At 36.9% G+C, this 22,778-nt stretch overlaps 1 protein-coding gene across 2 annotated transcripts in view; it reads right to left on the bottom strand.

Annotated features, from left to right (window-relative positions):
• The window catches only part of LOC115258767 (alpha-protein kinase 1), a 567,285-nt gene that overhangs the window by 96,029 nt on the left and 448,478 nt on the right, over positions 1 to 22,778 (bottom strand). Inside the window, exon 2 of one of the 2 annotated variants that reach the window (XM_062850836.1) lies at positions 8,500 to 8,657. The exons of the other annotated variant lie outside the window; for it this stretch is intronic. The gene's annotated coding sequence lies outside the window, so the exon portion shown is untranslated. The remainder of the gene's footprint in view (positions 1 to 8,499; positions 8,658 to 22,778) is intronic. 2 annotated transcript variants of the gene reach the window in all.

The raw sequence follows: 22,778 nt of genomic DNA on the forward strand, positions 1-22,778 counted from the left end.
TCTTAATATATTCATGAATCATTTAAAAAAAATCCATGGAGCATTTTTGAGAAAGTTCTTGGAAGGATTTCTACATGAAGGATTTGAAAAAATCCAGAGAAACCTTTTTGAAAAAAAAAATCTGAAGCAGTTCGTGGATGAATTTCGGAAATAATTTGCAAGATTTTTTGAAAGGGATTCTGGAAGTATATTCTTAAGGAATCCATGCTATATTTTTGGAAGATTTTCTTAAGAAGTTTTTAGAGAAATTTCTGGAGGACATTCTTAAGTCCAAATGAATCCCTAGAAGATTTTGTGAAAGAATTTCTGATTGTTTTTCTTTAGGATTTCCTGGGTGATTTTTTTCAAAGTAAATTTACGAGGAGTTTCCAAAGGAGTCTCTGGAAGAATTTCTTTAATAATCCCTGGGAGATTTTTTTTTCAGGAACTAGTGAAAGATTTTTTAAATGGATCATGGATGAATTTCAGCAAGGGCTCATGGAAGAATTATCGAAAAATCTGTGGAAGTTTTTTCAAAGTAATCCTTGAAGAAATTTGTAAAGAAATCTGTAAAGGAAATCTGGAGATATTTCTGAAGAATTTATTACGAAAAAATAATGAAGCACTACAAATGCACAAAAATATAACATATTGGAATGGAACATTACAAATGTGTTATAAACTAGGACAACACATTTGGACATGTACAACACAGAACATAAATTTTGCCCGGTTACCCTAGTGGATACCAATGTCCGATGTCGAGGATGTCGAGGTTTCATTAATGTTGTTGGTCCATCATGAATCCTGTAATCGTATTTCCTCTGGCAGGTTGCCTTTTGTTCGCAGCATTGGTTGCTTTCATAGCTTGAGTTTTGTCTAGGAATTTCTAATCCTAAGGGGCATCCTGAATCAGATTTTAATGTGAGACGTCTCCCTATTGATGTCTCTGTTAGGGAAGTCTTCTAGTTAATATCAGTGCCCGACATGACCTAAATGTAGGCCATCAATAAGAGACAGATGATATTTCAAGATGCTCTATCACTTCAGAGCATAACAAATATGCATTTCACTTGGGAAAATATAACGTAACACAAAAATAAAATTTGTAACAAATTTATGAGTCGAATTTATAGTCAACGCCATGAAAGATTTTCTAAAAGCACCCCTCGAAAAAATTGTGAAGGAACCTCTAGGGCAGCTTCTATAGGAATATCTACAGATAATTCCCGAAAAGATCTCACAATTTTTCAATCCCAAGAATATTTCTGACAGAAGTTTAAATAAATAGAATCCCAGAAGAAATCTTAAGCAAACACCAGAGAAAGTTTTGGAAAAATCCTTGCAAGATCGTTTGAGGGAATGCTCAAAGGAATTTCCGAAAAAAAATTCGAAAAAAAAAATCTAGAAAAGTTTCGAAAAAATAGGGAAAATCTCTTAATGGTTTTCTAAGAAAATTCCTGGAAGATTTGCTGCATAAACTCATACACAATTCTTTGTGAAACTTCTCAAGAAATCCTTAGTGGAATTTCTGGAGATATTGGAAGTTGCAATGAGAATTTCTGGTGAAATCCTTGGTGGAATTTCCAAAGAAACCTCAGTTCAAATTTTTGAAAGAACTTTTGAAACATTTTCTGAAAAGCTCAGGAATAGTTTCTGAAGGCATCGTTGAAAGTTTTATTAAAGGATTCACTGGGTATACTTTTGAATAAATGTCCAAACATTTTTCTCTCAACGAATTTTTGAAAGAATCCCCGTAGGTATCTCTGCTTGTACCTAAGAGACGAACCAGCTGAGGGCTGAAAATCGCTTGTATTCATGAAAATTTTTTGAATAAAAATTGAAGAATTTTAGAAGTAAATCATGTAAGATGCTTTGAAAGAATTCTATGTTGAATTTGTATAATGGGAGGAGTTCTAAACAAATCCCCGAAGAAAATTTTCGAATGTTTTCACGGAAGAGTTTTTGAAAGAATCGGTGAGGGAATTTTGGCCGAACAAAAATGTTTCCGAAATATTTTTTTTTAATTTTTTAAGAAGAATTTCTAAAGAAATTTTTGGAAAGTTTTCCAAAGGAACCTCCAATAGATTCTCCAAACGTATGCCTAGAGGAATTTCTAAATAAATATCCAGAGGAACTTCCGAAGCAATCCCTGGGAGAATTTCTCAAACAATCTCTGAAATGATTTGTAAGCAATCATGGAGGAATTGGTGAAGCAATTTATGCCAGATTTCGTAAAATAATTCTTTGTGACACTTTTGGAGGAACACATGGAAGATTTTCTGCAAAAATCTGTAACATGATAAATATAACACAACCAGTAACCACATTCTATCAAATGCTTGTCACGAATCTCCAAATTTCCAATGGAACCCCTGGAGGAGTTTCAGAAGGGATCTCTGGCGGAGTTTCTGAAGCAATTCGTAGAGGAACTTTTATGAAGCAATTCGCAAAGGAACTCCAGGGTAAATCCTCGGTGACGTTTTCAAAGAAATCCTGGAAAAGTTTCTGAAATTTTTGTTTTTTTTTGGAACATTTATGCAAATAACGTTATTGTGTATGTTCATTAGACCTGTTCACTTTGAAACTTTTTTTCTCCAATTCTCCGTGACACATCAAATTATCAACCCACATGCAAAAACAAGTCTTCAGTCCAAAATTTAGCCAAATTGATAAAGATTTAAAGGTGTATCAAATCGATTTTGTGTTTTTTTAACCGTTTTCACAGAAATTTACTCATAAATCCAGAAAATTGCTCCGAAAGGGTGCCGAAAATACCGTTAGGATATAGTTAGTACAATACTCTACAACTTTGTCGAAGATACTACGGTGTTTAAATTGCTTATTTCGAAGCTATTCAATAATTTTAGTTGAGAAATCACGAAAAAACACGATATTTTTACGATTTTACATATATAAGTCGTGTAATTTTACATTACTTTACGTGACTAAATAAATTAGCTATTTCTCCTTTGTGTAACGAACATTTCGTCCATACATCGTTTTTGTGTTGGAATTCGTTTTCAATGACTTATTATCAAAAGTATGTCACGTTGATACTAAAAATCGCGTAGAGTTGCCAGCACGAATTAAAACAAAGTTACCCATGATTAAGACGTCATGCCATCGTATTCTAATGTCTTTTGATTCAAGTATCAGAGATGGCGCAGATGATAAGACTCGAGCCTGCGGATCAGAAGGTCCCAGGTTCAAGCTCAAATACATAATAAACTTTTTTTCTTTCTTTGTAGCAGTTAGGATGATGAATCTGCCATGAGCCATGACCCATGACTTACACGCAATCTCCCAAATAATGATGATCGGGACCTACCAATTAAGCCCATTCCAGGACTAGCTAGATATTTAGTTTACTTGTTGACAAGAAATCGTGTCGACGAGATCAGCTGAACGAAATATTGGACATCTGTTTGATACCGATTATTTTAGCTAAAACAATACGATGATGGAACTGCTTCTGGATGCAAAATTTATCATACAACTGTGGAGATTACTTGCTTCTATCTAGCCACAAGCAAAACAACTACACGGTTTCGAAACAAGGCTATGATTCCGAATTGCAATGAGATGCAGAGCGTAGTCTCATTAACTTATAGCTGGATCGAGACGCAAAAAATCCTATTCCAGGGCTCGAACCTTGAATCTTCGAATCGGCAGTCTCATGCTCAACCATCTACACCAAATTGAAACTGATGCAGATGCGACAAAGAAATGTAATGACGTTTTAATCATGGGTAACTTTGTTTAATTTTGTACTGGCAACTCTTTGCGATTTTTAGTATCAACGTGACATACATTTGATAATTAGTCAATGAAAACGAATTCCTACACTAAAATGATGTATGGACGAAATGTTCGCAACACATAGGAGCAATAGCTAATTAGATTAGTCACTTAAAACAATGTAAAGTTAAATGACTTTTACATGAAAAACCGTAAAAATATTGTATTTTTTCGCGATTTTTTAACGAAAATTGTTGAATAACTTTGTAATAAGCAATTTAAACACCGTAGTGTCTTCGGCAAAGTTGTAGAGTATTGTTCCAACTATATTTTAATGGTGTTTTTGATACCTTTTCGGTGCAATTTTCTGGATATTGGAGTACATTTTCGTGAAAATGCTCGAAAAAAACACAAAATCGATTTGATACACCTCTAAACCTTTATCAATTTGGCTCATTTTTGGACTGAAGACTTGTTTTTGCATGTGGATTGATAATTTGATGTGACACGGGTAGGTCAAAAAAAGTGAACAGGTCTAATGTTAATTACTCAAAATATTGCCTTTTGAATTAACCATACATATTTTGGAGACAAAAGATTTCGATCATAACAAGCTAGCGAGGTAGTGGTAATATATGTCAAAAACGCCAAGCCTTTTATCAAAATAAAATAATATATAAAAATTCGTTTCGATTTTATAGACATTTTGAAAATTGAAATGCCCACTAAATCGAGGTACACTGCAACCTCTTTTTATGTACCTGACTGGGACTGCATAAATTAAAAATATCCATAAATTAAAAAGCCATAAAAAGAGAGAAATCTGTGTATAGTTCGTGACAACAGGTCTTGCTCCTGGGCATTTGAGGTGGGGCTAAGAGGGTTTCCAGAAAGTTCCCAAAAAGCCCGAAAAAGGGGGTTTCAAGGGGCTTCAGGGGCGTTTTAAGGGGTTGATTCAGGGGATTTGAGGAGCCTTTTGTGGGCGTTCTGTCACGATTTGTTGGCGTTTTGATGGGATTACAGAGCCTTCAGGGGCATTTCAATAGTATTGAGAGGGTTTCAGGGACGATTCAAGGAGCTTTAAGGGCAATTCAAGGGATCTCTGTGGGCATTGCAAGTGGTTTGAGGGACGTTTCAAGGTATTTCAGTGTACACACTTATTTTAGAGCCACTTATTCGGCTGTTCTATTTTCGGTAAAAGTTTGGATTACCGAAGTTCAGTACAGTTTTACAGAAGTTCGGCTATTTTTTACCGAACATTCGGTAAACATTACCGATGATTCAGTAGAGTTTACCGAAAGTTCGGTAATTTTTTGACGAACTTCGGTAATATGTTGCTGAACATTCGGTAATCGGAACTTTTACCGAAAATAGAACAGCTGAATACGGTACTTTATTTTAAGAGATTTTCGGGGTGTTTTAGGAACATGTAAAGGGTATTCCTAGTGGTTTTAGCGGCATTTTAGGGGCATTTAAAGGGGTTTTCAGGTGCGTTTTAGGGGGTTTGTAGACCCCATGCAAAGCGTACCGGGTTCCAGAGGCATTTCATTCCCAAATCCTCTTGAATCCCATGTAACGCACCGAAAAGTTCCGAAAACGTTTCCGTAGCGCCTCTGGAACCCGTCGAAAATGATCTGAAACTTCCTGAAAAGCCTCTAAAATCCCCCTGAACCCTTTGGATCCGGAGGGGTCAAATAAGACCCCAACATAGAAAAGGCTGTAAAAATTCACATACTCATTAAAACAGAATACTGTCTTCGGCAAAGTTGTTGCAAATTAAGTCCTCTATTAGGGAAAAATAGAAATATTTTTATTTGAGACTTCATTGATAACCTAGAGTATCCTGAACACCTTGAAATTTGTAAAAACCAAATAATTGACATACCAGTTGTTCTAAAAGATGAACTTGGATATGGGTTACGATCATATGTATTAATATAACCTTCGTCAAGAATATCCAAACGTATTTTACACTCTGGGATGTTTTAGGTGTTCCAAACTGTACTGTAGTTAAGTCCTTCAAATCTACAAGAATAATTTTATGTATTTTCGCCATAAACAATAGAATTGCATAACCTACTGGGATCCGTGAAGCTCTTGACATCTAGAATGTCATTTATTAACACTATAGGGGTATTCTTGTTCAGCCAAAATACCTTAGAGTTCAGAACTTCAGGTCTACACTCGTAACAACAGCTATATCCACTATACTGAGTAACGTTGCATATTTATCCGTGGTTACAGGACCAATCTGAAGTCTTCTTGTTTATCATAAACCTTTAGGATATTCAGGGTCATTCAAACTGTTCTATAAGGAAGTCCTTCAAATGTACAAGTAAAGCTTTATGTGTTTTCACAATCTGCTGAGATCTGTTAAGCTCTTGAAATCTCAAATGCCATATAGAGACACCATGGGATTTTAGGTCAGACAAACTATCTTGGAGTTTAGAATTTCAAGTCTACACTCGTAACATCAGCCATATCTGGCATACTGAGAAGTTTAGCTCTTGACAGTAACAGTACTTATTCTCACAATGAACTATAACATTATACACCCAACTGTAATCTACAAATAATGCCGCTGGCATTTCATGAGTCATTCCAAGTTAGTTTTCAGCTATTCCAGATCAACCAAAACACTTCGGAGATCATTGCCTCAGGTCAACACTTGTGATAATAGCTTTTGTCTGTTTGTTAAGTAGTGCTATACCTACTGTATTCACCAAAGTATTTCGAGGTGTTGTTATACATTTTTGGGATATTATGGGCCATACTCACTGTTATGGAGCTTAGTTGATAAAAACAACCACTGGAACATGGGGTGGTTTCGTTTTAGATAGTAACGTTACATAACTAAATAAGATCCATGAACCTCTCAACTCTTAAGGGTCACTTCATGATAGATTTGAGATAATTTTGGTCAAAAAATCTTTCATGGAGTACACAACTTTATATCTACATTTGCAATGCTAGCCTGCTACACTAAATAATAATACATAATGAACGATGTTTACTTATAATCTTGAAAGACTAGTAGACATTGTTCCGTACCTTTGAAACATTTAAACATGTTCAAAGTTTTATAAAACTTGTTTTTTGAAATCTGCATTCGTTGCAATCGTTATTTGTTCTATAAAAAGTTACGATACCTAGTCTAGTCTAACCCTCCCAGATCTGTGAAGTTCTGTGTAACTCAGAGCCATTCCAAAATACCTTTGAGATATTTCAGGATTACTGAACTTCTTTACAACTAAGAAATTCCAGCTAAGCTGAAGATTTGACAAAGCCACATCTCGAGCACAAATCTGAAGACAAATGTGGGACGCGGCCGAGGATAAGAATTGCAGCCATCGGGTATTGTGGTGAAGAAATGTTGTTTCAGTTTCATTACAAATAAATAAAGTAGATACAATGTTGCATGTTGTCCATATTTCAGGGCAGTGCTGTAGTGTAGATGATAGATTTTAAACAATATAATGGTTTGGATAACCCTTGCCAATATGATTGTCATGATTGAACATACAGAAGAATTACTGGACATGATAGATTACATATCGTAGCTTTGTATAGTGAAAGAAGTTACCTTCACACTCGTAGACTTTAGGATCTGAACTCCAGAACAGTTTGGATGACCTAGGATATCCCGACTGATCTGATACTGTCTTTTGAACTTTCAGAAGACCTACTTGAGATGATAAATTACAAATCGTAACTTTGTATAGTGACAAAAGGTTACCTTTACACTCGTAGACTTTAGGATCTAAACACAGGAACTGTTTGGATGGGTTGGGTATCCGGACTGATATGATACCGTATATTGTACTTTCAGAAGACTTACTGGACATGATAGAATACAATTCGAAGCTTTATATAATAAAACAAAATACCGTTACACACGTAGACTTCAGCAACTGAACTCCAGAACAATTTGGATGACCTAGGATATTCCGACTGATCTGGTACTGTCTTTTAAACATTCAAGAAACTTACTGGACATGATAGATTATAAATCTTAGCTTTATATTATGAAAGAAGTTACCGTTACACACGTAGACATCAGGATCTGAACTCAAGAATTATTTGGATGACCTGGGAAATCCTGACTGTTATGATACTGTCTTTCAGAAGACTTACTGAACATGACAGATTACAAATAGTAGTTTTGTATAATTAAAGAAGTTACCGTTACACTTGTTGACTTTGGGGTAGAACAGTTTGGATGACCTAGGGTATCCGGACTAATATGATATTGACTTTTGTACTTTCAGAAGACTTACTGGACATGATAAAATACAAATCGTAGCTCTATATAATGATAGAAGTTATCGTTACACCCGTAGACTTTAGGAATGAAACTCAAGAACAGTTTTGAAGACCTAGGATTTCCAGAAAAAATATTCTGCATCGTATTCTACCCTTTCTATGCTGTTGAACACCAAAACTACAGAAAAACGTAGGAAAAAACTCTACAATAACGCTTGCATAAATTCCGGCTTCAAAGGGTTAAGCACCCTCGGACCCCATGTAACGCACCTAAGAGGCTCCGAAACCCCCGAAAACTCCACCGTAACGCCTCTGAATATCTGAATCTGAGAACTTCCTAAAATGCCTCTAAAATCCCCTAAACCCTGCTGTAACCTCTCGTGATACCTCAAAAGTCCCCTGTAACCTTCCTTTGCTTTCCTCTATAACACTCCCTGGCATAAATTAAAAGTGCATACAAATAACATGCATAAAAAGAGGTTTTATTGTATCTCGTACACACAATTCAATACCTACATCTCGTATGCATTTTGACAATCATTTTTTACAATATAGCATAGTTAACCTGTACTCCTTGAAAGCCCAATCAGTTCCTTGTTTTGAGCTTAATTTCAATCAGTAGTGGACGCCACCACCGTCACACCGTCCTAGTCGTCCCTCACCGTAAAACTCACCTGAAAGCAGAAACAAAGACGAAATGACATTGTTAGGTAGGTATCTAATGGAGATCTGGTCTATTCGAAACGAGGAGGCAGCTAGGTGTATGTGTTCACGAACGAAATTGTTGGATTAATTCTAAGACGTCGTCGTCGTGCAGTAGGAACCGGGAAGAGATTGGGAGGCTTATAAAATCTGGGTTCGATTTACGATTCCAGGCACGCACCGCATATTGTTTTGACTCAAATCAAGCAATTTACTTTCATTTCGGAATGCCTGGTGGTAAGATGAACTTGGTTACAGAGGATAACTGAAACGAAAATGAGTGTATTGAAAACAGTGGGTGGTAGGTGGAGGGAAGGAAATAGACAGGAATGGAGTTATTTGGATCTATTTGGATCGTTTTCATATTTTCTTAGATGATTTCTGGTGCTGGAGATATTTCTGAACGGTTATTAAATTCATTTCGAGGGATTATAAGATATGGAGATGTAACCTATATTACTATCAGAGTACCAGAAGAAAACACTTTTTGTGCTTCGGACATCATAACTTAAGGTTTTAGAAACGAGATTTCATATCAGCTTCAATCATATTCAATGCAGAAGATGGTAGCATGGTTGGTTAACCGCTAAAAGTATGAGATATAAGAATTTTTTGAAAATTTTTAGAAGTTGATTCTGATACTACTAGTCTCTGTCCTTGCTCTGATGTAAATGGAACGAAACCACTTTTCAGCAGCTCGACGATGAAAATTAAATGAATATCCTTTTGGCACGGAAACCAATCCATTTCAGCGTTTAGCACCCTTTCCCACAACCCTGAAGTGTTGAGAAAGAGCTTGAAGGTTTTTGGGGTTCTGCTTATCATTTCCCACAACAACCCCATCCGTTGAAGCATTTTAATAGAGCGTGGTGTAACGCAAGCGGCGGAAACTCAACAAATGGAAAATGACCTGAAACGCCTGTTCTGTTCGTCTGCCTGGTTCGGTGTGTGGGGAAAATTTTACGTTCGTGTTTATTTCAATGATGTCGTTTGCCGTTTTTTTTCTTCCTTCATTCCAAGGGGTTTCCTTTAACCGCATCGGAACCCCCACACAAACACACCTAACGACGATGCGATGCGAGGCGGTAAATTACCTTCCAAGGCTTCGTTCCTGCCCACCAGTAAACCGCTGCTGGCTCACCCTCTGATCCGACTTTATGCGATTGTTCGGTTGGATAAATAGTGGAAAGCGTCCGTTGTTCTGGCTATAGCTGCGGCAGTCAGTATAATTCCGTTGTTAGTCTGGCTGGCGCCAGTCAGTGGTGGACTCTGGGTCTGTTTCATTCACAAATTGACGATGGAGGTCTTGAGGTGGGGGTGAATGGGTGGGGATATGGTTCACAACAATGTGACCAAGTTATTGGTTCAGTACGATGCGTTATTCTTTTGGTGGAACTACACGCAAAACAAGAAAAGCTACCAAAAATTGAGATATGCCTTTTCTACCAATTTATGTATTAAAAACGTACAGAAAATGTGATAAATCATAATCCATTCGTTGTATTAAGATGCGCTACACGGTTTCAAAGCTTCCATACCACTACACACAAACACCTCCATTCAAACCCGAGAAGTTGAACCGGGTTGCGTCTAAAAATAACTTTCGCTTCGCTGCTGAGCTTCGCGTCCTATTGTCTACATGGAATTTTCCACTTGCAAACAGCAACCTGCTGGATGCGGGCTTTTCAGTGCACAATGGGTCTAGAGTCGTATTTACGAAGACAAAAATGTTTCTGCCAAGTTCTGCCATTTCTTTTTTTTTCATTATTGTGAAATGATTACGGTCAATCAAGTGTGACTTATCCAAAAATCTGCTGATTAACTATTCTCTATACAATATCAGAATGTTTTACAAAGTTATAGCAAATTTACAAAAATAAAACATTCGATTGATTTGATTGATTTGTCTTTATTAAAGAGACTTTCAGCCCTTGGATAAAACATTCGAATCATAACAACTTTTCGAAAAGTTTTCAATAAATTGCAACTTTTTTGCCTTTGGTCATATTTTAGTCGAGTCCAACGATACATGAAGACCAATACATTAGTCATAAACTTTCAAAATTTAATTTAATTCGGTTCGCTTAGTCCTAAGGTACAGTAATTTGATAAACGGAAGTCAAAAACTAGATATAGATAGAAGGGCTCTAATTTCGTGTAAAGTTGAATAATCAATCAAGCCCAAATTTGCACCAATTAAATCAAACTCGTTGAGGAATAAGTAATCAAAATAGTTTTGGTGGACTTTTTAAAAGGATACAACTTGCTAAAAATGTTTTAGGCAATTTTTAAAACTTAGCATGCTTTTGTATATACCACTAGGCGGTGCTAGAGGTCAAGCAAATTTTAAATTTAATATATCTCAGAATTCTGGTCACTTACAAAGTTGGTGTCTTTGACAATGTTGTTTGGTAGGTCAAGGGCTTACAGTTAATGGTCCACTTGTTTCGAAATTTTGCCACAAGGAAGCGCAAGTTACACATTTGCAAAATTATGGAAATGAATGTTTTTTTTCGTAAAGCAATCAAAAAGCTGTAATTTAGTTTTCTTTGAACATATTTAAGTCAAGTCAAAGGTTTTTCAAAGAGCTATATATTAGTCATAAATGTGCAAAATTTCATTTCATTCGGTTCACTTAATCCAGAGATATAGCACTTTAACGAACAACACTCAAATATGAAACATTTTACTAGAGTCGCTCCAACTTCATGTAAAACTAATCAATCGAGCTCAAATTTGTACCATTTATAGCTAATTAGTTGTGCAACTAGCAGATAAAATTTGAGAATATTCCCTACATATTATAGAAAGTTACAGGTTGCTGAATATATTCGAGATAATAAGTAAAAGATACATGCTTCTTCTAATTTGCAACTAGCGCCGTCTACTGGCAGAATCCTGAACCAATCAGCTAATCAACTGAAACGCCTTAATAAACCAAACAACATTGCCGAAGAAACAAATTTTCTAAGTAATCAGAGTTCTGAGATATATGGAATATAATAATTAATTTATCGTCAGCGTTACCTAGTGGTGGAATTTTGAATCCAACGGCCCATCACCAGTAAAACCTTGGCTGGCCTAACAACTTTGCCAAGTATACCGAATATTTAAGTAATCATGGTGCTAAGATGTACGGTACGTGATATCTGTCATACCAGAGACAAACAGACGTAACACTGATGAAATGTTTATACCAAATATCTCATCATCCTGGTTACTTAGAGAGTTGGTGTCTTCGGCAATATTATTTGGCTGGTCAAGAACTAACAAATGATGAGTCGTTTGATTCAAAATTCCACCACAAGGCAGCGCTAGTGAGCAAACAAATATTATATTCCATACATCTCAGGACTCAGATCACTTAGAAATTTGATGTCTTCGGCGATGTTGTTAGGTTGGTTACGGCCGCTCAGTTGATTGGCTGATTGGTTCAAGGTTCTGTCAGTTGGCGGCGCTAGTTACGAATTAATTGAAGCATGCAACTTTTATTTATTATTTCAAATATATTCAGCAAGCTATAACTTTTTCAAAAATGCACCAAACATTCTCAAATTTTTCCTGCCAGTTGCACAACTAGTAAGCTATAAACGGTACAAATTTTGGCTCGATTGGATAACTTTACATAAAATTGGAGCAACTCTAATAAAGTAGTTCATATTTGAGTGTTCTTCGTTTAATTGCTATATCTCTGGATCAAGTAAACCGAATGAAATGCGACATTGCACAATTATGACTAATACATAGCTATTTGAAAAACCTTTGACTTGACTTAGACACGTTCAAAGAAAACAAACTTACAGCTTGTTGATTACTTCACGAAAAAATATCAATCATTTGAATGATTTAGCAAATGTGCAACTAGCGCCGCCTAGTGGACCATTATAACTGTAAGCCCTTGACTCACTTAACAACGTTGTCGAAGACACCAACTTTCTAAGTGGTGAGAGTCCTGAGATATATGAAATTTAAAATTTGCCGTTTATTGTTGGAATTTCTAATTAAACGATCCATCACTATCCATCATGGCATCGCACATAAAATTATTAGAAAGCAGATTTTTGAATCAGTTTAACCAGACGAACCACCCAAACATAACAATAATAGGGAATAGGGTCAACAATTGAAAATAAACTTTCTAAAACACAATATGTGTCTTAAAACTTAAAGCTGAAGCTTAAACAGTTTTGTCTTCGCAAATGCGGCTCTGGACCCATTGTTCAGTGTGGCGGCTGTATCACTTCCATCACCAAGCCACGTTTGTGTTGATGATGATGGCTTTCAGCCTCGTGTCTATCCATGTGCAGTTGTAGCCGTGCTGGTTAGAGCGCAGGGTACTGTGAATCACCATTACAGTGCCTCGGTTCGATTCTCGCCGCCGCCCGTATTTCTTTTTAAACATGTATTGGTATTTGATGCCGCCGCTGCTGCCATGATCAGTCTAAAAATAGAACAAATAATGAGAAACCAGTGCGACAGAGCACACGCACACATGCGAAATTTTCCTTTTCCAGATTCTAGGAAGCCAATACAATTTTTGGTATACTGCCACCTACCAATTTTTGTATTTGCAAGGCCCTAATACAATATTTGTATATGTTTCATACCCAACTGTATTAGAATCTGCCAATCTCAGGTTGCGTGTAGAGTAAGTTTTTGGCTGAGGTTAGTTTAATTTTCTAATGGTGCAACAAACTGATTTTGACAAGAATCTCATTATTTATGGTAAGGGGGTGACCAAAATGTTTGGGATAGGCAACTTTTTTTCTCTCACAAAAAAAGTTCATCAGCTTTTCATAGAGTGCATCAAAAATTATCATATTTTGACTGTTTCATACTTTTATATGATGCACTGGTACAAATTTGAGCTCGATTGGTTAATCTTTTTTTTTATCTAGTTCATTTATTTGGGGCTCATTCACGTTTAACGCTTTGCGGAGCCAAAACTATTTTTTGTATTTTATGTACAAATGTATTTCTTGAACAACATAGTTAGTATGGAACGGGGCCAGGATACTCGTCGCAGCTCGAAATTAGTTGGTCACATATGCTTTTAGGATGGGCGTGGTAAGGACTGGGGGTTAGGGTTCTCTGAAGCTCATCCGGGAGGTATGACGTAATGGCGTATTCGTTGTCTTCGTATTGGTTAATCTTTCGCGAAGCATTCTCGTAAACACTATTTTTTAGACACCTTATTTTTGAACTACCATATCTTGAAAACCAGTGAACCGAATTGAATGAAATTTTGAACGTTTATCAACAATATATTAATGCTTCATAAAAACATAGGTCCTTTTTGAACGTAATCATTGATTGACACTTTTTGGATCTTTCTCGAAAAAATGTATTTTTTTACATCAATGTCATTAAATTTTAGTTTTGATATTCAAAGATTTTCTACTTCTGTTCTCAAGATATCTCTAAGAAGATATAATCATGGATTTGCCTATTTGAATTGAAGAAAAAAACACATTTAGTAATTTGTGTGTGGTGTTGTAAATTCGACTTATTTTTTACTTTATGGGTGAAATAGTCAAACCGGTATAATCGCATTCGTCGAGAGAAGATAATACATTTTATAGCATCGTATCAAGTATCAATATACTGTTGATAAATGTTCAAAATTTCATTCAATTCGGTTCACTTGTTTCCGAGATATGACAGTACAACCGTTCGCGAAAGATTAAATAATCAAGCTCAAATTTGTACCATTGATGCACATATAGTCGGCGTTAAGTCAGAGAGGACCCTGTGTCTTTTTCTTAATTTCGAGAAAAACGACTCTATGAATTTCGAGGTTTTCAAAAAATTTTCTTGTAATTTTCCGATAAATCTTGATAACTATTCATCGAAGCATCACTCTGTATTGATTGCGAAAAAAAGTAAAATGAAGTTTAAAACAAAGTAATTGCTAAGTAACTGATTGTACTTGGTCCACTCTGACTAAACCATTTTCGAAAAAAAAACTACAACCAACTACGTTATGCACTCAAGTTCTTCCATATATGATAAAAAAACCCACAAGGAGGACGAAAATTTACAGGAGTGTTGTATATGTAAACTGAGGGTTCAAAATTTTATATTTTTTCTTATAATGCTGAAGATTACATTTTACAATTTATATGTTCAGTCAGAGTGGTCCAAGTACAACTGTTCAATATCACATGAATGATAGTCAGCAAACGACGTATTTAAGAACTCTTGCTAGAATATGTAATGGATAACTAATTTTGAATGTATGTTCATAGTTCGGCAAGTTTTGTAATATTGTAGTTACATAGTACATAAAAATTCATTCAGAGCACTGGCGTTTTTCAAAACTTTGTTCAGATAGAGTGAACGAAGTAAAATTTTCAAAAACCAGTAAAATATATTTCTTTATAAAACGGGAATTGGTGCATTTCAAAATGATGCCCAACAGCTACTAAACAAAGATATTTTGATTTTGAAAGGATTACGAAGAATAAGGTAATTCCAACTATTTTTCTTAGAGACACATGGTCCACTCTGTCTGCACGGAAAAAGCCACAATATAGACTGTTTCAGAAATTATAAATACACTAACGATTAACTGCCATTTCAATTTGAGCATAATATCCAAAAAAGTTTCTTCTAGCTCTTATAGTAAACATGCTAACGAAGCAAATAATACCAATTTTGTTGATGATTCTGGTAAAAGGTCAAAAATAGGGCTCTGTAAAATAGATGATTAAAATTTGAAGTTGCACAAAGTGGTAAAAAATGTAACATAGTATAAAAGAAAAAAATCTCACAGATAAAATATTTAATTTCCAAACACAATCGATAATGTATCGATAATAAAAGATATTTCTCGATTAGTAAGAGTAATTTTCTCAAGAATCGAATAAGCTGAAAAAATAAGTATGTTTAGATTAAATGCGTTCAGGAAAGCTAAGAAACTGTGTGGTAGTTTTTATGTTCCGTAGAAAACCTTAAAAAATTAAAAACTTGATCTCCGAAAAAATGTTGTGGGAATGCTTTTATCGATTTTTCTCAAATTTTGATTAAGGCATTACTTAGACAACTTGTTGAGAGAGCGAATGTGATAAAAATTTAGATAATTTTTGGTATTTAGTGATAAATAATGTTGAAATCATTAAAAACACCTTTGTGCAAATGCAAATTTGAAAAATTAAGTTATTTGTTAGAGAACTCGAGTGTTCTTTAAAATATCAAGACAATTGAAAGGAAACATAAAAATATGGAGTACAATATGCTATACTCTGAAACAAGTTGGTAAAAAACATTAGAACAGCTCATTTAATTGAATTAACAAAGTGTATTTATAATTTCTGAAACAGTCTATATGCTTCAACACGGTGATCTTTCAAATACAATGTTTACTATTATAAAATGGATTTTAACGTGCTTCCTTGATTAATAATGATCAGAAAATGCGTTAGGGAGGCATATGATTTGGAAACGTATCACAGTTTGATGATAAACTATTTTGATTATTGGATTTTAACAAAAACATATTTTTTTTCAACTCTTTCGACATCAAGCATTTGTTCCACTCTGACTGCACACTATTATCGATTTTCGCAGTTCAATCAAAAGAAAATGTGAATGTTTCAAGTAGCTAATTGATCAAATGCCTTCAAAATCTCATTTTCGCCGATTCTGTCACATGGTCCCCTCTGACTTGACGCCGACTATAAGATAGGTTGACAAACCGGTGAAATTTAAGATTTTTCAATGCCCTCTATGGAAAGTTACAGTTTGTTGCACTTTTTTGTGAGAGAAAAAAAGTTGCCTATGGGTTTTTTTTTATTATCGTATAAATTGGGCCGAAGGGTCTCAGATTTTCAAAAAAACTTTTTTCACAGGCAGGGCTCATGGATATATGAACAAAACAAAAATTAGAAAAATCAGGGTCGCCTATTTTTCCGGAAAACTCAGTTGGATTTTTTTTGTTTTCCCCTGAGTAAGTGGTCTTTGAAAAATCATAACTCAAGAACAAATCACCGTAGAAGCAAGGTTGTTTCTAGAAAATGAAAGCAAATTTTCTCAGAAATCACAAAAAATATGAAATGGAAAAGTTTTCCACAAAATTTTCCACAGTTGGGAAAATTTGTAAAGAAATGCCGGAAAACTATGCCCGAACTCGTGAAAAATTTTCAAAAACATATTTTTGAGAAGGTTATTTCACAAGCTTTAATCGCTGAAATTTTTGGAATGCACTTTTTTTCGTTTTTGAGTTACAGCCAATTTTGTTGAAAAATCGACACCAACATTTCAAAAGGGCGTAACTGCTTTTGGAATCATCACCTTCTTTTAAAGCTGTGGATCATGTGTTATGATTTCCATGTTTTTCACAACAAGTACCAGATGGGAAAACCCAAGTAACACAGAAAACATCTTTGAAAATTAAATTTGAAAAAGATGTTGTAGTATGGTACTATAATCGAATTTGAACACATATTATGTTAAAATCACGTTTTAACTATGTTTGGCAATAACAAGTCACTGAAAAATCTTATCAACCTAACCATAAGTTAGAGTAACGTAAATTGAACGTTGATTGCACTAGCGTTTCGTATTATTGTCTGCTTTCAATTCAAGATGTTATAAGAAACATCAACACCACATAGTTATAACCTTTGCGCTGAAGTATGTTGAGAATACGTTAAGTTTACGTATTAAATACGTTGATGTATAAGTTTATCAATTCACTGTCTCTTCTCATTCGCTTGAACATTATTTATGAAAAATCGATTGCACTTGAAGCTTTCCAACTAATTCAACACTAATATTTTATGCTTTGCGATTGTTGATTGCCTGGACTTGATATTTTGTTGTCGTCTAGGCTTCAAATTTGCCTCACGGGTATAAGAATATTCACTTCTTGGCGATTGCGGAAGTCGATTTAGCCCTAATGGATTGGCACTTTGGGTACTTACGTGGCCGCTAAATCTCACTTATACATTCCCTGTTGTGCATTTGGACGAGTCGGACGTGTGCTCCGTATCTCACCACGCGATAGACCTCGTAGAAGTAGAGTTTTTTCCCCCGCAATTGCGGAAGGTTTTTTATATCGTGCATTCTCCTGCTTGTGCGAAGTGTAGTGTCGCAAGGTGGTATCCAGCGCAACGCGGAAGCGAGGTGCTTGCATCATCGTACATCAAGGTCAACGAATAATCGCATCCAAAAGTCATCATTATCGCCATCATCAGCCCCTCCGTCAAAAAAGAGGACGGCGGCGACGGGTGCGAAGGCAGACGCGACGGACAGCTTTACCATCTGCCTGCCTGTGATAAATATCTACCTGCTCCGGTCAGATAAGTATCACTCTTTCGATACACTCTTTTGTCCGCCCAATTTGTTTTGATCGCTTTTGTCTATTGTATCCCCAGTCCACATTCGACCACGTGCTTTTTTTTGACATCCATAACAGTGGTTCCCAAACTACTGTATACGGGTAAGGGTGTACAAACTGTAAATAACAGAACATTTTTTTTTTGTTTTTTTTTTTATTAGCTATTTTTTCTTTTTTTTCAATACCGTTTTTTTTTTGCATCCTACAGGGTGCGCTAAAATAAACATAAGAATTGAATTCGTATATTATTAGTACAAGTTTTTTTTTTTTTTTTTGCTTTATTTTTTTTCTATATATTATAAACATTGTTTGGTTTACAAACCAAACAGTTGTCGTCCTAAGGAAGAAAGTGCACTGTAAATACTTTAAGGTTTGTCTCTTCCTCTTTTGCACTTTTGAGTTATTTTCCATAAATTTGTTTCCACATGGACGATTCGATTGGAGGCGAAACGCCTCCCAATGATATCATTGCTCGTACGCGGTTTTATCAGCCATCTTCGCCTGGACCTTGGGTTGTCTATTTCCGGCGCAAATGCAAACCATTGAATATGCTTTTGATTTCTCGAGAGCTGACGCGTAAGTATCCTGGGACCGTTATTCACCAAGTGAAAGCATCCAAGCTGCGTGTTACCGCACCTAGCTACAAAGCAGCAAATGAAATTGCTCAACACGAAGCGTTTACTGTTGAATACGCGGTCTATGTGCCAGCACGAGAAGTGGAGGTGGAGGGGAAGATCCTCGACGAAATGCTGACATGTGAGGACATCAAGACCGGCTTTGGTCGATTCAAAAATAGGTCAATTCCTGATGTGGCTATCCTAGACTGTAAACGCTTATCTAAGGTTTCCATGGAAGGAAATAAAAAGGTGTACTCGCCTTCAGCGTTTTTTCGAGTGACTTTTCCAGGTTCCGTCCTCCCGGAATTTGTTGTAATTGATGGTGGTTTTTACCCAGTGCATCTTTTTAGGCCGAAGGTTTTTAATTGTACCAAATGCAAGCAGTTTGGTCACAGTGATAGCTTTTGCGACAACAAGCCCCGTTGTGGCAAATGCAACCAAGCTCACTTGGAGGACTCTTGCACACAGGAAGCGGAAAAATGTAGCTACTGTGGCGGAGATCCACACGACTTGCAAGTTTGCCCGGCTTACAAAAGACGCATTCGAAATGAGAGTCGCTCTATCATAAAGCGCTCCAAACAGACATATGCGGAGATGGTGAAATCTTTTAAAACACCAGATTCCGTGTCTGAATCAGCTGTCCCAGTTGAAAATCCCTATCAGGAGTTGTCTTCCGATGATCAGGACGATGGCGAAACTGATGAGGGTGGATCTCTTTCGGAGGTACACGCACCTGGAAAAAGGAAGTCATCATCTTCCCCGGGATTGCGCCGAAAGGTCTTTTTAAAGTCTTCCCTCAAAAGTTTGCCTAATGATAAAGGAGACGGGGTAAACTTAAAAACTCCGAAGAATCAGGTTCCTCTAGCTTCAGCTCCATGTTGTAGCAAGAACCTGTCACCCCCGTCTCCGCCTGTTAAATACACTTCAAAGAGAAATAATCGACAAGGTAGCAAGAAAAAAGCTACCAAAGTTCCTCGCAGTTCAAGCAAGCCTCCTAGACCCAAGCGAGGACTGTTTACTTTTAGGGTTCTCGTGGATCGCTTATATAATGCCCTCAGCCTTCCAGAAACATTAAGAGGCATTATTGATATGTTTATACCTACAGTAGAAGAATATTTTCGGAATCTGACACAATCATGGCCCCTCCTTGCTGCGATCATATCTTTCGATGGATAATTCATCAAGTGAGGTACAAGATATGATCACTGTGCTACAGTGGAACTGTCATAGTCTAAAACCTAAATTAGACCTGTTTAAGTTTTTGATTCACAACTCTGATTGTGATATTTTTGCCCTTTGTGAAACATGGCTTTCTTCTGAAGATGAACTCAACTTCCACGATTTTAACATTATACGCCAGGATAGAGATGACCATTATGGGGGAGTTCTTTTGGGGATCAAAAAGACTTACTCATTTTATAGAATTCCAATCGCGACTCATCCTGGCGTAGAAATCGTCGCTTGCCAAATAAACGTAAAGGGTAAAGAACTTTGCGTAGCTTCCGTTTACATTCCTCCAAGAATTTCAATTAACCGCCGTCATCTTTGGAATGCGGTTTCTGCACTATCACATCCAGTTTTAATTCTGGGTGATATGAACGCGCATGGTACAGGGTGGGGCGAACCATATGACGATAATAGAGCGGCCATTTTCTATGATTTGTGCGACGATTTCAATTTGAACATTTTAAATACAGGTGAAGTGACACGTATTGCATCTGACGGCAAAGAAAGTCGTCTCGACCTATCACTGGGGTCAAGCTCACTATCATTCGATTGCTTGTGGAAGGTAATCGAGGATCCTCATGATAGTGATCACTTACCCATTATAACCACCATAAAGCATAATAGTGAAAGGTCAGACCATCCAATTCAGGTTCCTTTTGACCTCACAAGGAATATCGATTGGCAAAAGTATGCAGAAGCGGTATCTTTTGGCATCGAATCATTCAATCCCCTCCCACCTTTGGATGAGTATCGATTCCTGTCTGAACTGATATATAAGAGTGCATTAGAATCACAAAAACGACGTGTTCCAAGTGCAACCTTCAAAAGAAGACCAGCCACACTAGGTTGGGATGATGATTGCACCCAGTTGTATCTTAAAAAATCTGATGCTTTCAAAACTTTTCGTAGGCACGGTACGTCAGATCTTTATCAAGAGTACGCAAAGCTCGAAAGACAGCTGAGAAACCTGCTGAAAGCGAAGAAGCGTAGTTATTGGCGACACTTCATTGAGGGTCTCTCAAGAGAAACTTCAATGACAACGCTTTGGAGAGTGGCTCGCAACATGCGAAACCGCTCTTCTTCTAATGAGAGTGACGAATACTCCAACCGTTGGATATTCAGCTTTGCGAAAAAGGTCTGCCCAGACTCAGTCCCAGCACAACCGATTTCTTGGGAAACATCCCCAAGAGACGGTTCTCTGGACAGACCCTTCACTATGCTGGAACTTTCTATGGCTCTTCTTTCATCAAACAATTCCGCTCCGGGATGCGATATGATCAAGTTCAATCTTCTAAAGAATCTCCCAGATATCGCGAAAAGACGATTACTGGACCTGTTCAACTCATTCATGGAGAACAACATCGTTCCGCATGAATGGAGACAGGTCAAAGTAATAGCTATTCAAAAGCCTGGTAAACCAGCGTCTGATCATAATTCATACCGCCCAATTGCTATGTTATCATGTTTAAGGAAATTGTTGGAAAAAATGATCCTATCACGACTCGATCATTGGGTCGAATCGAATAACTTGCTTTCAAATACACAGTTCGGGTTTCGCAAGGGCAAAGGAACAAACGATTGTCTAGCGTTGCTTTCAACAGATATTCAACTGGCCTTTGCGGAAAAGGAGCAACTGGCTTCAGTTTTCTTGGATATTAAGGGCGCCTTTGATTCAGTTTCCATAGGAATATTGTCAGAAAAACTGCACAATAGTGGACTTCCAGGAATTTTAAATAATTTCTTGTATAATTTGTTGTCAGAAAAACATATGAGCTTCAATCTCGGACAACTGACAACTTCCAGAATAAGTTACATGGGCTTACCCCAAGGCTCATGTTTAAGTCCCTTGCTTTATAATTTTTACGTGAAAGACATTGATAGTTGCTTGGAAGGACAATGCACGCTAAGACAACTTGCAGATGATGCTGTGGTTTCTCTAAAAGGCCCACATGCAGAAATGTTGCAAAGACCATTGCAAAATTCTCTAAATAATCTGTCAATCTGGGCAAGAGATTTAGGGATCGAGTTTGCTCCGCAAAAAACTCAATTGGTTGTGTTTTCTAGAAAGCGGAACCCAGCCCAACTGAAACTCAATCTTTTGGGAATAGAAATCGACCAGTCTTTGACTTCGAAATACCTTGGGGTCTGGTTTGATTCTAAAGGCACTTGGGGTACCCAAATCAAGTATTTGGTGCAAAAATGTCAACAAAGGATCAATTTTCTACGCGCAATTACCGGAACATGGTGGGGTGCTCACCCGGAAGACCTCATAAAACTTTACAAAACGACTATTCTCTCTGTTATTGAGTATGGCTCTTTCTGCTTCCACTCAGCAGCAAACTGCCACCTAATAAAGTTGGAACGAATTCAATACCGTTGTTTGCGTATTGCTCTCGGCTGTATGCACTCAACGCATAATGCGAGCCTTGAGGTCCTGGCAGGGGTGAAACCTCTCCAGAACCGATTCTGGGAGCTCTCGCTAAGGTTACTTATCAAGTGTGGAGTGAGCAACACACTTGTCATTGAAAATTTCGAAGAAATGCTCAGTCTGAACACTCAATCAAAATTCATGAGAATCTATCTGTTCTACATGTCATCTGATATAAGCCTACCAAGTTATAATCCTCCCCGTGTACACTTCACTAATGACAGTTCCTCTGTTAAATACGATCTGTCCATGAAACAAGCTATTCATGGAATACCAGATCAACTTCGATGTATATCTATTCCTCGCATTTTTAACGAAAAGTACCAAAATGTCAATTCCTGTAAGAGTTTCTTCACTGATGGGTCTCGCATAAATGGATCCACTGGTTTCGGTGTTTTCAATGAAAATTTCACCGCCTTCCGCAAACTTCAGGAACCTTGTTCGGTTTATGTTGCTGAGCTGGCAGCAATCAACTTCGCTT

The sequence above is a fragment of the Aedes albopictus genome, chromosome 2 (assembly GCF_035046485.1).
Source record: "Aedes albopictus strain Foshan chromosome 2, AalbF5, whole genome shotgun sequence".
Lineage (NCBI taxonomy): Eukaryota > Metazoa > Arthropoda > Insecta > Diptera > Culicidae > Aedes > Aedes albopictus.